The sequence below is a fragment of the Diorhabda sublineata genome, chromosome 3, assembly GCF_026230105.1.
Source record: "Diorhabda sublineata isolate icDioSubl1.1 chromosome 3, icDioSubl1.1, whole genome shotgun sequence".
Lineage (NCBI taxonomy): Eukaryota > Metazoa > Arthropoda > Insecta > Coleoptera > Chrysomelidae > Diorhabda > Diorhabda sublineata.
The window spans coordinates 29840773-29864069 of record NC_079476.1 but is presented as its reverse complement, the minus strand read 5'-3'; the positions used below and the strand labels follow the sequence as shown (position 1 = coordinate 29864069).

The window sequence follows — 23297 nt, the reverse complement described above, 5'->3', positions numbered from 1 at the left end:
ACCAGCTGGGAAGCAGCCAATGAAAATTCGCTCTCAAAACGACGCGCCAATTTAAAACATTTGAATTGAATACATGATGTAAAGATTACAAGGTGTGCTATCGCGCACCAGGTGAGAAGCAGCCAATGAAAATTCGCTCTCAAAACGACGCGCCAATTTAAAACATTTGAATTGAATACATGTTGTAAAGATTACAAGGTGTGCTATCGCACACCAGCTGGGAAGCAGCCAATGAAAATTCGCTCCCAAAACGACGCGCCAATTTAAAACATTTGAATTGAATACATGATGTAAAGATTACAAGGTGTGCTATCGCGCACCAGGTGAGAAGCAGCCAATGAAAATTCGCTCTCAAAACGAAGCGCCAATTTAAAACATTTGAATTGAATACATGATGTAAAGATTACAATGTGTGCTATAGCGCACCAGGTGAGAAGCAGCCAATGAAAATTCGCTCCCAAAACGACGCGCCAATTTAAAACATTTGAATTGAATACATGATGTAAAGATTACAAGGTGTGCTATCGCGCACCAGGTGAGAAGCAGCCAATGAAAATTCGCTCTCAAAACGACGCGCCAATTTAAAACATTTGAATTGAATACATGTTGCAAAGATTACAAGGTGTGCTATCGCACACCAGCTGGGAAGCAGCCAATGAAAATTCGCTCCCAAAACGACGCGCCAATTTAAAACATTTGAATTGAATACATGATGTAAAGATTACAAGGTGTGCTATCGCGCACCAGGTGAGAAGCAGCCAATGAAAATTCGCTCTCAAAACGACGCGCCAATTTAAAACATTTGAATTGAATACATGTTGTAAAGATTACAAGGTGTGCTATCGCACTCCAGCTGGGAAGCAGCCAATGAAAATTCGCTCTCAAAACGACGCGCCAATTTAAAACATTTGAATTGAATACATGATGTAAAGATTACAAGGTGTGCTATAGCGCACCAGGTGGGAAGCAGCCAATGAAAATTCGCTCTCAAAACGACGCGCCAATTTAAAACATTTGAATTGAATACATGTTGTAAAGATTACAAGGTGTGCTGTCGCACTCCAGCTGGGAAGCAGCCAATGAAAATTCGCTCTCAAAACGACGCGCCAATTTAAAACATTTGAATTGAATACATGTTGTAAAGATTACAAGGTGTGCTATCGCACTCCAGCTGGGAAGCAGCCAATGAAAATTCGCTCTCAAAACGACGCGCCAATTTAAAACATTTGAATTGAATACATGTTGTAAAGATTACAAGGTGTGCTATCGCACACCAGCTGGGAAGCAGCCAATGAAAATTCGCTCCCAAAACGACGCGCCAATTTAAAACATTTGAATTGAATACATGAAGTGAAGACTACAAGGTGTGCTATTGCGCACCAGCTGGGAAGCAGCCAATGAGAATTCGCTCCCAAAATAACGCGACAATTTGGAAGCGAATTCTCATTGGCTCTTGAGAGATGCGCAGAAACGAGTCGAAAATAAGCCCTCGGGAAGAGTACACCTTGTAGTCTTCACATCATGGTTTTACCCATACACACGACTCATTTTCTGATGGATTTCTGCAGTATGTAGAAAACGAATCACACTTCGCAATTACCCTTGGCGAGAGCATCAATAATGGCGGACATTGTTACGTGGCTGTAGCACAACATCGACTGACGCCTGAATGTCAACAATGGCAAAGTGTGTAGTGCGCGAGCCTCACAGTCGCGTCTGTAGTGTCTGCACGGAGCGATCGGAGTTTGATAAAAAAAAGGCTCTCGCGCATAGATGTCACACACAATTCCCGTTAAGTTTCCTTTACCAAAAACATTGACAATTGTAGAGAAAACGACATCAAAAACTTTATAATGTCATATGGGTTTTACAACAATTTTTTTATATTATGAGATATAACTAAAGATTTATTTTCTATTCAAAACATTTCCAATTATTTAAAACACCTGTATAAAGTTGTAATTTATATTTACGGCAAAAAACTTGTTATAAAGTAATTATTCTGCATATTTTGCGATGTAGCTCGTTAGCGTTTCGAATTCATTGACAAAATTACTTCTTACCACGTAATGTGAATCCTCATTCTAATAAGAACTTAAATAAAATTTCTGTATATCCTGAAATTAATTTATGTCGTGTTTTAAGTATCTCGTTCTATATCTACCTGCTACTGCAGCAAAGATCATTATTCTATTTCAAACTTCACGTAGAATAAACGGAAGTTGGAGAGCATAGGATTCGCCGAAATAAGTTACGAACTTTCAAATAGAAGCCATACCTATATATATATATATATATATATATATATATATATATATATATAGAAATAAAAGGAATAGGCTTGAAGAAAATATACAAGGATTATTATCTTTAATTAAATGGGAGTAAGACATTGCTAGTAAATTTCAAGTACATGATATAGTACATCCATCTAATATTATATTTTTTTGCCTTGTCCATATTTTAGATATTAAGAAAGTGTATCCAGGACAAATTATAAGACTAACTACAAAATTTGTTTGATAGAGTTTTCGATAGCTTTTCCCACAAAATTTATGATAAAAATATGTTGCTAACTATTATCACTTAATTTTATCACGAAAATTTTAATCTATAAATCCGTGGTGTCGGGGTAAAAGGAAATAAATCCATTTATAGCCAAAACAGGATATGTCTTGATTCCATCTTATTTATGAAAAATCTTTCTTATGTTCCGAACGAGACCAGTTAGATCGACTGAAATAACAGCGAGTTATCTTTGAATATCCCCTAAAGAAAGTTCCTTCAAAGACAACTCAACTTATCTGAAACAAAATCGTTGATCTCAAATAATGAGGACCACAACACGATAAGACAGTATATCTCATTTTTTTCAAGGTATGTTTATTTGTTAACATTTACATAATCTTTTCTTTTCTTCTTGATTCAATAATTCAGTGTGCGTTCAGTGTTTTTGGGTGAAGTTTCGGTAACAAATTTTTTTTTGAAATGTTTCAGTTGAGTCCCTATGAAATCTTAATATGATTTCTATGGAATATCTACTTCGAGAATATTGATAAGTAATGACAGTTTTTACTCTTCTTGCTTAAATAATATTGACAATTCGATGGAATTCAATCGATATGTCAAAATTAAATCTTAAAGAATTATTTTGGCGCAAGTAGGTGGTGTGTGCAATGTATGTGAAATTAATTTTTAAATTTTCGTAGAACTCTTATCATAAGCGTGAAAAGTAGAGTGAATTCTAGGAAATTCCTGTGACTCGTTTGTGAATGCTGTGGTATATATGGTGTGAGGTATAAATAAAATGAGATTTGATCACTCTTTTCATGTCCTACACTCTTGGTGAGGTTTTGTGAACACACTTGAGTGTGTTTACCTGTTTACCTTCAATCTCTGAAGAAGATTACTTGGTTATCGAAACGCGAATGAGTTGTGAAGGTTTATGTAGTGGTAGTATAAATAACAAAATCGATATAGAGAATTATACAGAATGTGCGTTTCTTACATGTTAATCAAAGTAACATGCAACTAAAAAAACATACTTTTACCCCAATACACCTTAGATTGGAGCTCCTGATAAAAAATATATGGCGACAATGTGGTTGAGCTCAAAATAATTCAATCGTTTTAATCATCTATTCAGTTACATAATATACAGGGTGGATCAGAAAGTTTTGCGAATTTACAAAAATAATAATAAACAACTAAATATAATCCACATACAATTTTTTTTATTGTATTTGAAATATACATCTAGAAAATTCATTTCTTAAAAAGAACATCTTCCAGGAGTGCACCAACGCGCTGCAAACATTCCTCGAATCTAAATCTCAAATTGGTAAAAACTCGATGGCACATTGCGCGGGGAATAGCCGCTATTTCTTCTCGGATGTTGGTCTTCAACTGATTAAGCGTGGCTTAGTTTCAGTAAACTCTACTTTTCAGGTATTCTCATATCAAAAAATCCGTTGGTGTTAGGTCCGGACTTCTTAGCGGCCCTGCAATGTCACCTCGGTTAGATATCACTTCCCCAGCAAACATTTGGTTTATGACCGCCAAAGAGGCATGAGGAGTATGACATATCGCGCCATCTTGTTGAAACCATGTCGTACGATTATTAGGATTCAAATTGTTGCAGTTGCGGAAAGAAAAAATGCCTCAACATGGCTATGTATCGTTCCGAATTTGCAATGACAGATTGCCCCTGTTGATTTTGAAAGAAACAGGGTCCGATAATTTTGGGCTCTGATATGGCCGCTCAAACAGTTACTTTCGGCAAATGCAGAGGTTTTTGCTGTTTTGTGCTTCGTAGGAGAACAGAATATTGTGGAAACTCTGAAAGCGTTCCAACATTATTCCAACAAAAGCTCGTCTTAAAATTAAATCATTTGCCTGTTATTTCTGGATAAGTTGAATTTTATACGGGTGTAATTTCAGATCTTTCGACAAAATGCAACGCTCAGATACCACAAGTTCGGCTTATCGCTTGCGAGTCGATAGACCAGGATTACGTTGAACTGAAGCTTTAACTTGTTGAATTGTGTCTTCTGTTCTTGTTGATCTTGGGCGTCCAGTGGCTTCCCTCTGATTGGGAGTCGAACTTTCTGACCCACCATCGAATCACACTTTCCCTCGGACACTGATTTATGTCATTTAATCCAAACGCACGTCATATTTTTACATTTTTAAAATTACAGAACTCAAATATATATACGGGGCATTATTTTCGCCGCTCCTCGACAACTTTAATAGTAAATAGTCGAAGGAAAATGAGTGCACTGAAATATCATGGCAGTTACCGATAAACTGTGACTGAGGGATACTTTGATCATTTCGAAAACAATAAAACAGATACTGCAATTAAAGTATACAATTCTGTATCACCTCAATCAATCTAGTTAAGAGGAGTATTCAAAATACTAATTTATTTGCAGATAAGGCTTTCGACAATTTCCTTAGCCAGTCCTGTATGAGAATGGCGAAGATTGTGTAGAAAATAATTATTAATTGTAGCCGCTTTTCCAACAAAGCAAATATTTTCTGGTTTTCAACAACATTCGCTTCAGACTTGTCACACTTTTCAAGAAGTTTTATGTACCTAGGTGTAGGAATAACGTTTGAAAAGTTTCCAAAAAGTTTAATAAAAACAGTGGAGTAACTAAGAGCTGTCAGAGCACTACGATGTATTTAGTATGTTATGACTGTGCTTTTTTTATTTATATTTAGTTTTCAATATTTTCTAGTAGTACAGATTTCAATTATAGTATATTATGACTATTAAAAAATTTAAGAATAATAAAACAAAGATTATTTTGATTCTTTTTTTTTGTGTTTTAACTAAAAAGTTTTAGCGAGAAAACAAAACCTTTATATTAATAGGTTTATGTCTCCCATTAGTCTTCTAGTATTTTAATGGGATGTTTAGAGGGGTTGAGTTTTCTGTAAAAGACAATCTTTGTCAATACTAGCTCTCCTTTGTGCGCTGGTTCTTATATAATTCAATTTCTAACGCTTCTAGATTAATTTTGTGTGCAATCAAGTTCAAAATGCTCGTAACGACGAGAATAGGCGAGAACATTATGTTATATATTGTTAAACCGGCTTTATTAAGTTCAAAAAATTAACATCGAGCACGTATTTTGTTAGGTATGTTGGAAATACAATATTGAATGCATCACGTTTCGGCTAACTCAAATACTTGCAGAATGAATTACACGAATGACAATAAATTATAGTTTAAAATAATTTCCTAAAATAAACCTAAAACAATAATAAATGGAAAATACTAGAATTAAATAACTCAATTCACCAACTTGCTTTGAAAAAAAAACAATTTATTTAGCAAACTGAGGATTTAATAATAATTTAAAGTTACAATTGGTCACAATAATCTAACTGGCGTACAAGACAAACTAACTGAACGATGTATTAGTTCATAAACTTCTTTTAATATTAGTTCTTATCTTATACAATAATAATTTTGAAAGTAGATAAATATGTTCATGGTTAATTACAGTCACATTAATAATAATTGAATAATTAATAATTGAAAATGATACTTTAATGGGGTTAAATATGACAATCTATAAAACTGCCAGAAATATGAAACACAAACAATTTATAGTGATGATAAAGTTAATGAATGAGGTAAGAGTTCATAGTATTAAATAAGTAATGATAATGGAGCGACAATGTCATAAAGGTCATTTTTAATCACTAAACTTTTGTATTATTATGAAAAAAGTGTCGGGTGCTCGATGTACGAGAAATATGGAACAAAACGCCCCATGCTTTTTTCACAGTATTACTAGTATTTTTTTTCATTCATTATTTGATTCGATGTAAAGAGAAAATTTGCAGTGATAATCCTAGAAAAAAAGTGCCGAAGGAATATTTTTTTACAGCGTGAACGGAATTTGAATCTACGGCCGGCGAATCCAGAGATTGACGTCTTAGCTCGCTAGGCTAACGAACGCAATTAAAGTGGTGAGATCAACTAACAGTAATAAGCCACAAAGGGAAAATACATACAAACCCACATACACATGAAGCTAATAAAAGCGTGTTTTAAAATCTAAAAAACACGTTTTTAACAATAATCAAACTAAAAAGTGGAAAATCATTATTGGCATGCTTTCCATGACATTTTTATCTAATTGCATTTCGGAATGAAACTAGTAAAAAGTTATAACAAGTGAAATCGAGTCAAGAACTCCGATATCACCATTTTGATCGAGTTAGGTGAATAGGAAAAATGGAAAACTAAAGGAAAAAAAAGATCTACTTAGTGAGAAATTTTCGAAAACGGACGATTCGAAATAAGAATCGAAACCAGATCTATTGATTATATACTAGAAGTTTTCTGTGGGCAATCTTAAGCTGTGTCCACACTATGTCGAACGACACCATTCGACTCTGTCGATCGACAATGTCGAACAAGTGAGGACGTGTCACCCGATTGTCTTGTCGAGTGGAACCGAACCATCCATCTTATCACAGAAAACTTATTAAAATAATGGAGAAAGAAAGAAATAATTAAAAAGAAGATTCTACTTAATGAATAATTTTTACTAATCGAAAAAACATTCGGACAGTCCCAAGACAGAAAGCATGTTGCATCGGTTTTTTTTTTCAAACAAAAGAGTTTTTTCAAAAAGGCGTAAGTTCACTTCCTCTATGGATTCTGTTGTTTGATATCTAGACTCTTTACAAGAGTGAGAAAAGCTACTATATATCACCTGATCTAAATATTGAAATGATATGGAAGTTGTATATGCAAAAACATAGGCCTATAGTAAGCAAATCATTTTATTTGTAATATTATATAGACAATATCAATTATCCATATTGCCTCCCGCAAGTTGAGGTATGTAGTAAGTGTGAGAAGCTTAATGTGAAAATTAAGAGTCTTACTTTAAATAATGTAGCTAAACAAGCGGCAGTCACAAGAAGGTAAAGATGAAAAACATATTTTGTCGAAAGCATTTGATTACATGAAAACTGTATCTATTCCTTAAATTTCCGATTAGGAATTATACTACATGGGACAGTTGTCAGTTAATTGCTTTGGAATACACAATCTTAAGAATAACGATACAACATTATTCTTGTACTACGAGCCCTAATGAGGTTTGCTCTTTTATTAATGAATACCAGAAATCAGTACCAAGCCAATACACTGAGCTTCGTCTGCGACAATTGTTCAGGCCAAAATAAAAACCAAGCGATGTCAAGGTTCTGCTTTTACCTGACAGATTCAGGTCGTTTCCAGGAGGTCATTCAGTATTTCCCTGTTCGCGGCCACAGTTTCCTTCCGCGTGACAGGGATTTCGGAATAAAATCTAAGGTTTTAAAGAAACATGACCGCATTTTTTTATTCATGGAATAACTGACATAATTTTGCAAAACTCACCACGGTTTAATAAGTTCACTGTTCATGAGGTTATATCATCTGACATAGTTTTAGATTTCAAGAAATGGCAAAATAGGTTTTACAAAAAATCGTGTATATCACAAGAAACAAAAGGAAAAAACGCAGAAAAGAAGGATAAAATGTACTTTCAGATTGGTACTCTCTTTATGTTCGTTCATGAATCTAAGTTAAAAGGATGTGTTGGAGTCTTTTACTGGCTAAGACAAAAGCAGATACTCTCTCCCCACCTTCGGTTAAGGCTTACCAAGGTTGAGTGCCAATAAAAACTGCAAAGATGGAAGATATTAAAAAAAACTGAAAGCCTACATTTCAGACGGGCATCGGGGATTTTTCGAAGAAATTTGTGACTGGTCAATTGATGACATATCTCGAGAGATTACCGACGATGTCGAGGTTGAAGAAACCAACAATCATCCATAAATCAGAAATATGGCCTCAAATCTACATCTTTGATTTTTTCTCTTTTAAACTTATTTAAGTAATTTCACTATCTTTTTAGTAATTTATAATCATTGTCTTACAATAAAAATAGCAGGTTTTACTTGAAATTTAATGGTTTTTTATCTCCTTGCAACTTGATTTTTTTAAAGAGCGGTAGTTTTTAGAGCTATATAACTAAATTATGGATAAAGATACAAGTGTAAAATTTGGAATCCTGTTGTAAATTGAATTTCTTTCATTTTTTTAAAAATATTAGAAGTGAAATATTTTGAATGAAACAGTTTTTTTTTAGTTTTCCGAAAGTTTACTTTCTTGGACTTACGCCCCTTTAAACAAAACCCATTCAGCTTTATAATACTAACATCAATTTGCTCATCAGTTTGAGTATTGATAAAAGCGTGTTTTCTTTCAAACCTTATTTCACGTTTTACGTTTTATTATAACTAACTGTAAAAGTGATTTTAAACTGTATTTTATTTCCTGACTTTGAAAATAAGGCAAGCTCTAAGTTTTACTTTCAAATACTGCCTACTCCATGAAAGTATTTTTTTCCAGTTTAAAACTTTGACGTATATATTATACAGAGATCAACAGCTATAAAATTGAGAAATGAATTCGCGCTAACAAACTTATTTATTAGTTTTTTTACCGATATACATATTTAAATATTTACAATATACGTGAAATAAAAAAAAAACAATTTCAATTGAAAATCTTACAGAATTTAAGCAGAAGAAACAAAAAAATATCAACCATTATAAATTGTATTTAAGTTTATGCTAACAAATGCTTATGAATAAAAATTTTATTCTTGTTTTTACTAGGTGATTGTTATAGAAACGGCCAACACAAAAAACACGTTTTGTGTTCGGTAAGCTAATAAAAGCATGTTAATTAGAAATCAGTGATATATACCACTAGGAATATAATATATATATATATATATATATATATATATATATATATATATATATATATATATACATATATATATATATATATATATATATATATATATATATATATATATATATATATATATATATATATATATATAACATATTAGGGAAATCTCAGAAAGTTGAACTTGTGGGAGAGCTACTATTCATAGATATTGAGGCATTGCTACACTTTTACCTAATACCTAGGAAATTTTACACTGCCTTGAATTAATGGAACTATTTAGTTCATCAATATAATTTTGATTAATTTTAATATTAAATAATAATGATAGAAACCTATTAAATTTGAATCATATATTAACGTTTTGTCCACGAAAGTTAGATATGAAGGAGAACGATGGCTATTGGGTTTTCCACAGTTAGTTGGTCTAAAGAACTGAAGATACATCTTTTTGTTATTGTTTAATAGCATCATAAAAAAAAATATATTTTAAAAGTTGTTAAATTATCGACTGTTGTGAGAATTATTAAATAAATAGTAAATCTTTATTTAGTTTATGGCTGCACAAGTGGCACTGAAAGAGATCGTCATAAACAAAGAAAATTGGATACGAGATATACATCAGTATATACCGTGCCACAGATAACCTAAATATAGACACTTTGCATAAAATGTTAGGAAGAGTAGCTGAAGTGGGGTATTTACCCTTTTTAGGCTGTAATATTCATAAAAAAAACTTATGGCTAATATTTTAAATAATTTTATAGCGATGCGGGAAAATTTCTTAGCAAAGTAACTTCACAAAAAGTGTAATAATTCTAAATTTTCTTTAATCATTATTAACATTATTCATAAAAATCTTAACTTTTGTTGTAACAATAAGAAGGGAGAAGACGATAGCCGACCTACATGCCCAATTTGATAACACATGACTTTTTATAGTAAGATCTTTGTAAGATCTGCATATAAAAATATTCGTATTCAAGAGCTACAAACGAAATCAACACAACTAAGTTTATTTAAATTATTTTTCTGTTTTCGAGAGTTTAAATATTTATTTATGAATGAATAAAGACAATAACTATATGTTAATTTCGTCACTGCGATATGAAGAAGTTGAATGCAATGTTGAAAGCAGGCATACATAGAAACATACTACAATTGGTAGACGTAAATCTATAAAAGTTTATATAAATACAACGATTTAGAAATATCAAGTATATTAACTTATAGATGCGGCTTTATAGTTTTAGAACTGCTAACTTTTCATTGCGAGCTGAATTCTATAGAGTTTATTTGAATACAGATCAAGGAAAACGTGATGGACAGCAATGAAACATTTGAAATTGCAGACTTGTAGCGTTTGCTACATAATACAATAGATTCATTTAACCTACCAGCGTAAATCACTGAAAAAAAAACGAAACTATTTTGAAGTAATCAATAATTAAGTGAAATCCTTGATAATTGTTTGTAATTAATAATTTTTTTTTGTTGACAAAATGTTAAAAACGACATTTCTATCTTGATATTCTATCTCTTAAAATTATAACCATAAAGCTAATAAAATATTTATTTGATACTAATCGATTTCGTGCAACGTGGAACGACAATGTTTTCAGACAGATATTGTAAAATATTGACCAACCTCCGACTAGCAATCCAGAATCGCCAGAGAGGACGGCTGTGTGAAAGAGATGTGCTTCTTCATGACACGCTCGACCGTCACTAGTCAAACACATGAGATTTGAAGAAATATAGACTATTATACCCCATCACCCATACAGCTTAACTTTAGCTCAAAGTAATTATCACCTTTTCCCCAATCTAAAGGAACTTTTAGGTGGCAAACGCTTTAAGAACAACGATGAAGACAGTGCAGAGATCATACGTTTCTTCATTGGATTGGCAGGAAACTTCTTCGACTTAGAAATAGAAAAGCTGAAGCACCTTCTTCAAAAGTATGTCGAAAAAAATTGGAACTAAGTTGTAAAATAAACAACAGCGATTTAACGATGCATAAATTAATATTAATAAAAGTTTTCTATTTGTGAAAAATATAGGAATTTCACTTTTCGTAAAATTATATGAAAAAGTTTTAAAATTCTTTTTACTTACTGTTTATAACTATTTCTGTGTTTTGGTGGCCGAAAATAACGATTTAGTACCATCGTCAAATATCGTTTTTATCATGCCCCCAGATATAAGAATCTAGGAGTTGTCGAAGCACAGAAGATGACTGGTACATTTAGAAAGACTGAATAAAAAAAGCAAAGAAGAATAACTGTGATAAAGAAGGCTTTTATCGAATTGACACATGTCTTAATTCGTTGCCGGATAAATTTCTTGCAAGGTACGAAAAACAGTACAAGCTCTTTATGAAGTGGTGTCACCAGAAAAAATTATAAATGCAATGTTAATAATTCTCTATTATTTTTTTTCCTCTGTGTATTGAAAAAGTTTTGGATCTTTTGCGTCGTCTAAAAAATTTTTTGTACATCGCGGCTGAAATACTACTTTGTTGGTCTCGTCTGTTGCTCGCCTCGTTTCGCTCGCCTCTCAATTTTCAGACTCGTCCAACAAAGTAGCACTTCCAGTCCTTGGCATACAAATAACTATTATCACTAATTTCATTTAATATCATCCTATTTTGTATTATAAAAGTTTCATATTTCATATTTCTTTGCCGGTGCGACATGAAACTAGACTTCTGCGCAAGTTTTACCAATTTTTTATATTTTAAACGAAAACTTAGTAGATATTTCACGCCATAAAAATAGCTCAGAAGTACGGATCCATTTTCACTATTGTGTATCACCATTGGGTGTATATAATGACAAGATTTATTTGGTGAGTCACTGCATGTTTATAATAAGTTCCATAATATCAAGATCAGAATGAATAAATAGATACAAACAGTTGTTTTCTAAAGAAATATGTTATAAATTTTTTTCACGTATTTGATATATTTTTAATTATATGCCATATTGACATATTTTTCAACAAATATGTCAATATTAAAACTTCCACCGCTAACTGGTGTAATATAAATTTCGAACTACGCTGGTTTACGAGCTTCTATGAACTCTATATTCTTTTGATAACACTCGCCAGGTTCACTAATTTGGGATAGCTCCACCAACTCACTTGATTTTCTGTTCTGTCTACAAACAAAGATCCATAATGATAACAATACGAATACGTCTAGCCTTTGAATTATCCCTATTAACCATTCTATTTAAGTCAAAGATCGACACGGGACTTAAGCAAATATTGAAATTTCAATTGAATTCATCTTATTTACTCAACTTCCTAGAATACGATTCTTCGATAAGGACCTTCCTGAGTAGCCGAATTTTATTTATAAATTTGAACTGGAATATGTAAATTCAAAATTGTTAAGTTTCAATATGAAAATGGCTTTAGTTGATGACTATTAAAAAAGAGTCAAAATCTTTGATTGGACTTGAGAAAAATGTATTCGTTTTGGGTGAGATAATAGATTTTCAAAAGAAATCAGTTTAAAGCAACAAAAGGCTTATAACATAGTTGTCACAGTTGACGGTCATGAACGGTTATGCCTCTAGATAGACCAGTCGAGCCACACTAAAACTTCGATTTCCTTGGAAAAGCAAATCAGACAATTAAGCTTGAATATTTTAACGTCACTGGGCAAACTGTAAGGCTTGCACATAGCACAAGTGAGTTTTGGGCACTCGGCGATGATGTAGTCTGCAGTTTCCTCCTCCTTCAAGTACAGTTAGTATCACCCGTCTCAAACATGGAGATGGCGTCTTAGAAGACCAGGTTAAATTGTCTATCACCAATCATTTTTAGCACCTATTTAAACGAAGCAGAACCAGAGGTTTTCATTCATCCCCGCAAAGTCTATCTTGAGAGCACACTTCTCGGCGAAAGTTGTAGAATAAGCTGTGCGCCTAAGAGAAATCAATATTATACGAGGATGTATTGATATCTAATTAGCCTAGACCAGTTCCATGCATAACCAAAATATTGCGTTACCATAGCAATGAACAATAACTTATTAGAAATCTCGGTGTAAAGTTTGACGGCAAAAAAGTAAACCAAAGTTACGCAATAAATTAAAAGAAAAAATATGTCCACCGAAATATCAATGCAGTTCATGACATGATTTTATCAGACCGTCGAATTGGGTTAAAGCGGATATCTCAAGCACTGAATATTTTAGACGATCGCGTTCATCATATAGTTCACGTCAATTTGGACATGAGAAAAATTGCTGCAAAATGGATCCTGAAATGTTTGAATGTTGACCAAAAGCGTGCAAGGGTAGAAGCATCGCGTTTGATCTGTGCTCGATTTGAAAACGATGTAGACTTCTTAAACCATGTTACTATGGATGAGACTTGGGTACATTTCTACAATCCAGAAACAAAGCAACAATCGATGGAATTGCGACACTCTGACTCTCCAAGACCTAAGAAGTTTCATGTCCAAAAATCTGCTGGAAGTTCTTGCTTCAGTTTTTTGGGATTGCCACGGAGTAATCATGATTGATTTTTTGGATAAGGGTAAAACAATAACTGGAGATTACTATTCGACATTACTGACCACTCTACGGGAAAAAATTAAAGAGAAAAGACGCGGAAAGCTATCCAAAGGTGTTTTATTTTGCAGGACAACGCCCCTACACACAAATTTCATGTTACCTTGGAAAAATTCGTGATTTGGCTACGTCCGACTATCATCTATTTCCTTAACTAAAAAAACGTTTAAAAGGTCGTAAATTTTCTTCCAACGAGGAGGTAATAAAAGCTGTGGAGGTCTGGTTTGCAGAGAAAGAAGAAACATTTTTTAAAGGTCTCGAGACGCTGCAGATTCGCTGTATCCAATTAAGAGAACAATATTTTGACATTGAAATTTTGTTTGGTTCTATAATAGGCTGAGAATTTTTCAATATATCCTCGTAGTATAACATAGTATACATCTGAAAAAATTCGAAAAAAAGTTTATGAGATTCTCGTGAGAATTCAGTGTCAAAGATACAAGACAACACAGTGCTTGCCCAACACTTTTTATAGAGAACAGAAATTATATTTTGAGGCCAGTTTTTTATTCTGTATGCTTAAAACAATTGAGAGTGCTTACTCATTGACGTGGAAATGTACATGTCACCAAGAAAACAAACCAAATGCTTTTTGCATTCTTAAGCACTTATTCAAAGTGTGCTCCAGGTACTGTTCATAATGGTCACGCAGATTGTCACATATTCGAGAATACAAATTGCTGCATATTCCTAAAAACGATACGATCTTATTTCGTGAATCATTAATAGTTCTGAGCAGGGCTGTATCAATTAACTCTTCCAGGAGAATGAGACGAATAGATAAAATTATATCTCCGAAAGAACCCGGACAGAAGGCGCATCTAATATGTTACTAGGTAACAATAACAGGTTTGCCATCATTATCTTCAATTAAATATAGACCAATCATAACGTGTACTGACACTGTACAACATATCGTGACACCGCCACAGTGCGGAGATTTTTAAATAACGTCTAGTCTATAGAGACCAAAATTGTGAGTAGGTTCCTTGGACTTTCGTCTGCGAACCATACATTATTCAATAAACAAATGTGTATCCTAATATACGAGTAGCATAACCAAAAATTGTCGACAACTCTGACATTCATATCTTAGATGTTAATCGGTGCCTAACTTGAATTCCTTACGAGACAAGTCGAATCTCGTCTCAAGTCTGGAGAGAAAAATGCTCGAAGTATTACACATAAAAATGGCAAATATCAATTGATTATTCTAATTATCTTATTGAAAGACACATTTTTATCGCCGCATAATAGCAAGCAATTTATGTTTACAATACGAAATGTTTACCTTTTAGAGCTTTCTGAAATACCAGGATGGTCCCAAAAGTACCTGGCCTGACTTAGAGATGGAGGTAGTTTCTTGAAAAATACCAATTTATTTGAAAGTCCACAATCTATGCAGGATATGTGACAAGTTTGAAGAAGCCACGTTGTTTAGTATTTATTTGGAAGCCATCAATAGTGAACGTTTTCAGTGAATTTGTAAACATGGAAAAAATTGCTCATCGTTATGTGATACAATACTTTTATTTGATAGGCCTTAGCCCTACCAATATAAAAGCTGAATTAGATTCTTCTCTGGGTCTCCATCGTTATCAACAATAAAATATTGGTAGCGGAGTTTAAATGAGGCCGCACGATCTGCGAAGACCAGCATCGCAGTGGTCGACCAAACGACTATAGAAATATAGGAGAAAGTACGCGAGCTAGCAGATATAGTAGGCATTTCAAAAAGTGTGGTACATCGCATATTAACTGAAAATTTGATGAGAAAGCTGTGCACAAGATTGGTGCCCTGGTGCTCACAATAGAACAAAAACAGCGACATGAAGATGTTACCATCGAGTGTTCGGCAATGTTTCAAAGAAATAAAGCCAAATTTTTGCTCCATTTCATAACCATGGATAAAACGTCGATCCATAATTTCATACCCGAAACAAAAGAATAATCAAAGCGAGGGAGTGAAAAGGGAGAACCGGCTACAATGAAGGCAAAGACCGATCGATCTGCAGGCAAGATCATAGCGTCAGTTTTTTGGGATGCGCGTAGTATAATTTTTATTGACTATCTTGTAAAACGGAAAACTATCAACGGTGAGTATTATGCGAACTTGTTGCAACGTTTGAGCGGAGAAATCAAGAAAAACGGCCCCATTTGGCTTAGAAGAAAATGTTGGTTCATCAAGACAATGCACCCACTCGCACAATTAATGGCAATTTGGAAGAGATTGATGATTCCTATTATAAAAAGGGTATCGAACTTATTGAACATCGTTAGGAAAAGTTGTATGAAGCTAAAAGGAGATTATATTGAAAATGAATATATTTTTTTTCCAAAATTTTTGTGTTTTCTTTGTTGGGCCAGGTACTTCTGGCCTTCTGGGACCATCCTCCTATTGCTTAGTATACTAATATTATACTAGAATCAAAATTCAATGATTCCGTACTCTTCTTAATATTCATTTTAAAATTGCACGTCGGCATAATACTTCTAAATGACTGTGTTAAAAATAAAAATATTGTTCAACACAATTGGCTACAAGAAACTTCCGTATATCGAATTCCTCTTGTGTTTATCACACCATTAAAAAACATTCTTCTGATCATCTTTATTTATTATTTAGCAGTAGTGGTATGGTGTTTTGAGTCCTGTAATACCAATTTTTTTCGAAAATGCATTCGCCCTGACATCCTTTCAACATTTTTTTTATTTTCAATTGATTCGTTTATCAAATGATAGAGTTCAAATTTATCAAACACGCTGTACTTGACGATTCATCCAGATCCAGGGAAAAATTTTCCAATGAAGAAAATAAGTATAGGTAATAAGCAATAAATTTCAATTATATTCGTTATTAAAAAACTTTTCAAATTCCTTACACTTACTAAGTTCAGTAACAAAATAATTTAGACAAGATCAAACAATTTACCATTTTAAGTAGATGCTTGATAATAGCATCTAGTTTGGGCTCACAAATAAATTGTATTCCAGGATATTTCGTTTTAAGATGCTGAAAGTATGAGAAATTTTATACCTCCCACTGGAAAAGTATAATGAAGCAGAAATCGATCGGCTTTGTGATACGAGGGTTCTCTGAGAAATTACCGATCCAAACTTGAAGATGTCAGTTGTAAATACAAGTTGGGACATATATTTGCGCATACGTTGGGAGACTCTCACTCGAAGACTAGATAGGAAAGAGGACGATCGCAATGGGGTTTTCGACACTTATGGCGTCCGGTAAACCGAGGATACATAATTTTCGTAAATATGTCGCCAGGGATATCCTACGTTCGCTAATGTCCAGCAAGTGGCGTCTATTTGTTATTGTTTAGTAGTAATAAATAAGTTTAAATCATTGTGTATATGATGGCTACATAAATGACATTGCAAGTGATCGAAATAACCATAACAAATTAGGCATCAGATATACATGATTATTTTCTGTGTCACTAGTAACATAATTTTTTTCATTTTTAATAAACTATCAATTGAAATATTTTAATTAAGCTATAAAATGATAAACATAAGCAGATAATCATATTTTTTATTAATTAGCTCAAAAATCCTTGACTATTTTTTTAAGATATTTATTTAAATTATCATAAACTAAGCAAGTGGATTTTATTGTTCACCTACAAATTAGGTGTTATTTCAAAATAAAAAATCAAATTGTTTTGCCTACTTTGATCATTAAATAATTACATACAGGGTGTTTCAAAAAAATGTGATAGGATAGACAGAAAACTTTAGGATAGATTGAAAACTGAAAAAAACTTCTCACATTTTTTACGATTTTGCCTCAACTACTGGCAACATTGTATTGAAATAGATATACGAATATGTTTTGGAATCTGATACATCCAATGAATTTTTTTTTGTTTGACTTTCAAAGAGGGCGCTAATTACACGGTCCGTACCAAGTAGTAATGAGATTTATTGAGCAAGATTTCAAGTGACCTTGAACATCATTTAATTTTACACCAAAAACATACTCTTGATAAAACTCGATACTGTGAACCGTTTTCGGAATATTTTGATTTGAAAATTATGAAGTAATAACCGATGCTGGTATGAAGTGATGATAAATGTATTAATAAAACAAAAAATCACAAGATGAAAATTTAAAAAAAGCCTAATAACATATAATAGAATTCAATTTGAGTAGGTGTTCAAAATATCTTCCGTTTTCACGAATATACATATCTATTCTTTTTTTGAAACTGCCTTTATCTTTTAAACGGTTGGGAGTCATTACAGTGACGTTGAAATCTGTCTTTCAATTCTTGAGTTGAATTTACCTCTGTAGCATAAACTTTTTCTTTAAGATACGACCAAACTGTGTAATCCAATGGATTAAAATCGAATGACCGAAACTGATTAAGTTGTGTTTGAAACAACCTATATACGCAGTACATGGATTGAAATGAATTGCAAAGCTCATGTTCATTTTTTTATAAAGATCTATAAAAATTGTGGAAATTTGGACTTAATCGAAAACTAATTTCAAAGAAAAATTTTGTTTGTCAACTGCATTTCAATGAGGAAGATATCAAAAGTGATAAAATAAAAACGGCCAATGGTACTGAAGAATTGATGAGAAAAAGATATATGCTATTTCAACTTTAATTTTTTAGTCAATTTCAAATTCTACTTTATTTCAAATTATAATAAAAATAACGATAATAATTATTATTCAAAATATTTTCAATTCTTTTAACCATTAATATATAAATACGATCACAGCATTCTGCGGTAAAAATTCCAAAAACCAGACATTGGCAACAATGATGCATTCTAGTGAGGCAGCTCGAAAAATGATGTATCCGTCAATTCTCGGACGCTTGCAATACATTGCGATCGTCCTCCTCCCTATCCAGACTCCGTGGATTATTACTAAAATGACATCCATTCTGTTTTACAATCGTATAAGTGGAAATTTTTGGAATCGTTGGTGATATTCATACTGAACACCCTATGTAGTGTAGTGTGTAAACAGTGTGTTCAATCGTGTAAGTGAGCTGTTATGAAGATTTTTTTGAAAATGGAGAAAATTGAATATAGCGCTGTCATTGAATATTCGCTTTTGTAAGCCATGAGACTCTAAACCATCATTTACAACCGTGAAATTTTGAGCTGCTGAACTCAAACATAGCCGTATCAGGTTGAGTGACGACGAGCGTTCTAGAGGACGGTCACAAACTGCGACAACCAGCGATATCATCGAAAAAATTCACCAAATATAGACCAAGAGCCAGTGACTAATTTCAGGTGGTCATTTCAAAAGTCACGAAACTTTCTACAATAAATCCTCTATACCTACTGAAAATGAAAAGCCACTTCTGGCAGGCTTCTGGAGGGTAAGAAATAAGATTTATTCTAGTTGACAAAACAATATGAATATTTATAAAAATGTTTTCGTGTTAAGACAATTTTAAAGTATCGTGAGGTATATTTCTAGGTGTATTGATTTGCAGTCTTCAACAAAAAATAATTTTTTTGCAATACTTTAGTATAAAATATTTAATCTGATAGCAAGATCGACGCACGAGTAAAACTAAACTGCACCCCAAAAATGTTGAATCGTATGCAACACCCCAAACCGTTAGAGGATTCCTACTTTTTATTCATACCAATGTAAGGACGTTTGAAATGTAAATTAAGAAATATAAAAGTACGTCACGGGTACAGTTAACATCAATAGACCATCTACGAATTGTCAGCCCTAAAAGAAAAGAATATCCAGAATATAACGCGTTTTAATATTTTTCCTACAGTAGGTATCCTAGAGAATATCTGTGTCAAAGGTACAGAAAAATCTTTGAAAAGTGATGTTTTGTCTTACTTGCACTCGCACGGACACGTTTTTCGATCTGGCAGACTGTTGTTGATGGAATTTCGTTCAGGCATTTTATGTATTATCAATTGTTTATTTCTTTTATTTATTCTGTTAAAATTTTATTACTGATGAATTGATAAAAATGGATTTTTTTTAAAATATTTATAGCGTTCTTTCAACAATTAGGAGAAATGTAAATGCTCTGGCAAAAATTTCAAGAAGACAAAATACTGTCGGAAGTAATTTCCTAAAATTTTATGACTTATACTTTAACTAAAATGAATCTTATTTCTTATCCTCCTTAAACTTTTCAGGTAGTCTTCCCCGACCACACAGGTATAGAGGATTTACTGTAGAAAGTTTCGTGACTTTTAAAATGACCACCTAAAATTGATCACTGGCTCTTCCTCTAATAGTACTGGACCGTTAGATTCACTGATTGGAGAATTATGAACAAGTAAACTAGCCGCGCGTTGGTTGGTATGTTTGGTTGGTATGACCAAGCGCGCATTCGAATGAATATTTCCTAGGCTTTATTAACGCTGTTTGAGCAAAATAAGTCGAATTTTTTGTCTTAATTCATAACTATACTGCTGAAACGAAAAACCAGTCAAGTCAGTAGATCGCAAAAAGGCGAATTTACTCCGAAAAATGGTAAGGACGGTTTCATTGGTGGCGGAAACTATTATTTGGTACAGTCTAGGCTTATGTTCACGGCTATCTTAACAAAATTGAAACAATAACGGGAGTGTTTTACACAACATTGCTTAATAAGGTTAAAGGAGAAATTACATAAAACAGCTCCATTTGAAGAATGATGTTGATGAAGAATGATGATGACCATCATCGTATATACCAGATCTGAGCCCCAGCGATTCTTTACTGTTTCCTAATCCTTGCAGGAGATAGATTTTCATCAGAAGATGACGTTATCGCTTACGTGAAGGCCTATTTTGAGGATGAAGATAAATCGAAACTTTCGATACTGTAATAAACTTTTCACTGATTAATATTCATTATAACTTAACTCACTGGACTATTATTGTTGTTATTCTGTTTATTCATTAAAAACTTTTTAGTTAAAAATGAATCATAACCATCCCCAGTTTCTAATGGTTACTAATGAACTGTTGAATATATTGTCAGTGTTATTATTTGATTTATAATTTTGCCTGTTATTAAATACTCGTGTAAATGACCATGACACAATGCAATATCCAAACATTTTCATTCTTAATCTTAAAAAGATAAAAACGATTGATAAGAAACGTTAGAATGATATAATTTAAAAATATAATAATTGAGAATTCTTTAACGCAGCGTTACTTCTATAGTGTCTATATGAGTCATGTTTCCTTAAAAAAAATGAGAATTCAATATCTCTACATCAATACAGCAAAAGAAGTAATTTTTTAATGTTCAGAAATCGATAAGACATTAATTTTCATCCAATGGGGAATATTGAAAAAACAAATTCTACAATATGGAAATTTAATGGTAATATTATTCAGAAAAACAATGAACTCTGAATACAACATAAAAAATGATGCACGTCGTCAGTGATGTATTAGTTTTCAAATTTGATTACATCAAAGACTACAATCACCCTTTCGTCTTTTATAAATTCGAAAATTAGGCCAGGAATGTAATTTTAAAGACCAAAAAAAGAATGATAGTAGGATGAAACCCATTGGAAAAAGAAGAGAATATACCAAACTGGAGTCGGGAAGTGGAAGGGGGGAGTTTGTAAGGGATAAAACAGTTTATCTCAATTTGCGGCACAACTTGACAGAGAGAGTTCTACAGAAAAAAGCAAAGTTGTAGGTAATAAAAAGAATTAAAACTTATGTCTCCACACTTTTTTACATAAATTTAAACACAATTGTAATTTTTTGATATCAAATATCAGAAAAGCATCTTAACTTTTACCGAAAATACTCACGTCAAAATATCGGCTTTATAAAAAAAAGCATAGGCTAAAGGCTAAAAAACTTCGATTCCGAAAAATTTTTTCAAATCATTATAGATATAAATACAATTTTAGCTATTATTTTCATTAATTTCATACTTATGTTTATCAATTAAAAATAGAATTTCACGTTTTTTGAGTTTTGAGTTGAATTAAATTTTAATTAATGGCTAAAAATTGAATATAATGATTTTTAAAAAATTTTAGATTCGAATTTTGCTGCAAAACTGCAAATTCTATAGAAAAAAGCAAAGTTGTAGGTAATAAAAAAAATTAAAACTTATGTCTCCACACTTTTTTATATAACCTCAAAATTTATGTGAATAAGTCAAATACCAAGTTTTTGCTTTTTTTTTAAAAAAAATGTTTTTTTAACGAAATTCGGTGAAACCTTTCCATTTCATGTCTGAATCACATTGTAATTTTTTTGATATCAAATATTTTTTTACCTTATTTAGACTTAATATCAGAAAATCATCCTAATTTTTTACCGAAAACACTCACGTCAAAATATCGGCTTTGTAAAAAAAGCATAGGCTAAAAGCTAAAAAATTTCGAAATAAAAATAAAAATAAAATAAAATTGCTTTCAAATCATTATATAAATATAATTTTTAGCTATTCATTAAAATTTCATACTTTAATTACTTATGTTTATCAATTCAAAATGGAATTTCACGTTTTTTGAGTTTACAGTTGAATTAAATTTTCTTTAATGGCTATAAATTGAATATAATGATTTTTAAAAAAATTCCAATTCGAATTTTGCTGCAAAACTGCAAATTCTATAGAAAAAAGCAAAGTTGTAGCTAATAAAAAAAAATTAAAATTTATGTCTCCACACTTTTTTTACATAATCTCAAAATTTATGTATCAAATATCAAGGTTTTGCTTTTTATTTTTCTTGAAAAAAATGTTTTTTTCACGGAATTCGTTGAAAAATTTCCTTTTCATGTCTCAAACATACTGTAATTTTTTTAATTTCAAATATTTATTTTTTAACTTATTTTGACTTAATATCAGAAAAGCATCCTAATTTTCAATCGAAAATTCTCACGACAAAATATCGGCTTTTTAAAAAAGTCGTAGCCTAAAGGCTAAAAAATTTCAAATCCGAAAAACTTTTTTAAATACAATTTTTAGCTATTCATTAAAATTTCACACTTTAATTAGTTTCAATGTAAAATGGAATCACACGTTTTCTGGTAATCAAAGTGTAAAATATTAATAAACGGCTAAAAATTGTACATAATGATTTTTAAAAAAGAAAGTAAATATTACAATGGAAAGCCCACCCACTTTTTTAAAAAAGCCAATATTGTAATGTGAGAATTTTCCATTGAAAGATGTTTCCGATATTAAGTCAAAAGAAGATAAAAATAAATATTTTAAATCAAATAAATTACAGTATATTTGGGTCATAAAAAAGTGAGTTTTCACGAATTTCGTGAAAAAATAATTTTTTTATGATAAAAATAATAAACTTAGATAAATGAATTTGAATTATTTTTTCCTTAAATACTCTCCCCCTTCCACATCCGACATCAGACCACTCATATATTTTTTTTTCCTCCATTTTTATGTTATCTTCCGTTTCCATTGAATTTCATCCTACTACA

General features: G+C 32.1%; 1 protein-coding gene across 1 annotated transcript in view; it reads right to left on the bottom strand.

Annotated features, from left to right (window-relative positions):
* Positions 1-23297, bottom strand: part of LOC130441887 (somatomedin-B and thrombospondin type-1 domain-containing protein) — a 198624-nt gene that overhangs the window by 174312 nt on the left and 1015 nt on the right. The window lies entirely within an intron of this gene.